The sequence below is a fragment of the Telmatherina bonti genome (genome assembly GCF_933228915.1).
Source record: "Telmatherina bonti genome assembly, chromosome: 15".
Lineage (NCBI taxonomy): Eukaryota > Metazoa > Chordata > Actinopteri > Atheriniformes > Telmatherinidae > Telmatherina > Telmatherina bonti.
In genome coordinates this window covers 20,793,859-20,795,748 of record NC_136613.1, presented here as the reverse complement: position 1 = coordinate 20,795,748, position 1,890 = coordinate 20,793,859, and positions in this window count along the sequence as shown.

Below are 1,890 nucleotides of genomic sequence, written 5' to 3'. Positions count from 1 at the left end.
ACAGCCTCTGCCATGTTGGAATTCCAAACCCTGGACAGCTGCTCCACTGACTGAAGGCTGCAAGCTGCACACTGCGCATGTTCTCTCCAGCGAGAGCCAAATTCAAAGAGAATGAGTCTTAATGAGCGGCAGCTAAGTAGCCTATCCCGGCAACATGTAGCCGTAGGCTGGACCTGTTCACTGTGTGATCCTATTGTCCGCCAGCGCTTCTCCCATCCGCTTTGTTACTGTATGGAGGCACTGCTGTGTGTAGTCCGAGCTATCTCGTGTTTATTTCAATGTAGAAGAACCCTGGAACAAATTTGTTTCTATCGTAGGTTCATTTCTAGTCTGGTTTAAATCTGTTTTAAAACCAGGTGGCCCTGACGATGAGGCTTATACATTATTCCCTTTCAGTTCATCGACCCTTAAAGACATGCATTCATAGCCTACAATCTCCTCATGGGAAGACTTGATTTTTTCACAAGGATTAAAAAAAAAAAAAAAAAAAAAAAGAATAATTTCTGTGATGTGGTTTTGTAAAGCAACAGGTCAACATGTTTGGTAAAAATAGATGAAGACTAAAATAAACCCTTATAATTGCTTTTTCTATCTCTATCACTGTGGCATCAAATGTGGCATTTTAGGTTTGGGTTGTTGTTTTTTTTGTATGTATGTGTATATGTAAAAGATGTGCAGAAGTCCAAAAATGTCAACACCAAAAGACAGCCACAGAAAGGCCTGAACTGTGCCAGGTAGCACAGGTTGTCATAACAGTTACATTGATATTATCCAGCTGAATCTGAACATTATTTATAACTATTATTTAAAGTTAATGTTCTTGGCGTGGATGGCTTTTATGCCTTCCAGCTAGCTGCTTTGTTCAACCAGTGTTCTTTTCCACCTGTGCAGTCTGTGCTACCACTTTTTAAAATTTCCTTCACTACGCCTAACAACCTCAGCTGCCTATCAGCCTACACACTAAAAATAGCTTGTTTTAATGAAGATCTGATTGAGCAAGAAAGCAAACTTGTCTTGTTCTTTTAGTGACTTACTGTTAAGATTATATGTTTGTTATCAAATGTCATTTTGGAGCACTGCGGCTGTATCCTGGTTCAGTGGCACCCAAGAAGATTTTGACTGGTGCAAGAAAATTAAAATAGCTCATAAGGTCTTCTTAACAGACAGTTTGACATCTTAACTACTACTACTATTACTAGTACTAGTTTTATGACTACTTTTTTTTTTAAAACCTTTTTTAATCAATAAACTGATTAATAAGTGCAGACTGACCCTTTTAAAAGTGCCCTCAAAGGTGAAATGTTTAATCTCAAAATGCATTGAAACCCACTAGAAGTGTTTTAGCAAATATCTGAAGCAATGAAGATATTTATTTTATGGTTCTTGCTACTTTGCAGTTTTCATGAAATTTTTGGACTGCAAGCTTTTGGCAGAGGATGTTTAGACACCAGCCAATGACTATGTGGGTGCAAGGACTATAAAAACACACTTATCCATTCAAATGACCATTTCCTCCTTGTTTGAGCTACATATACAGACATATCCAATCCCATTTGGCATAACAGGTACTTTCACATAAGGTTCAACTATGCAGTAGCTCTCTGTAAGGTTGTGTAGATGTCATAGTTATTTATTCTTTAGAATGTAATATCTAAGACGCAATTAGTCTTATTTTTTGATTTACTGCTTTGTTCTGTATCTGACGACACACTTCATTCCTAAGGCGTTTGGTGGGCTTTAAAGTTCCTTTAAGATGATTAGCGAAGTGCTCTATATTTCTTTATACTCACAGTCTCCTAGAAAAGGGGGTTGAAGGCCAGCTGCTTCTGAAAAGATTCGAGTCTGCTCTGCCGTGGACAGCTTCTCTGTACCGAATAGACGCTGATCTGA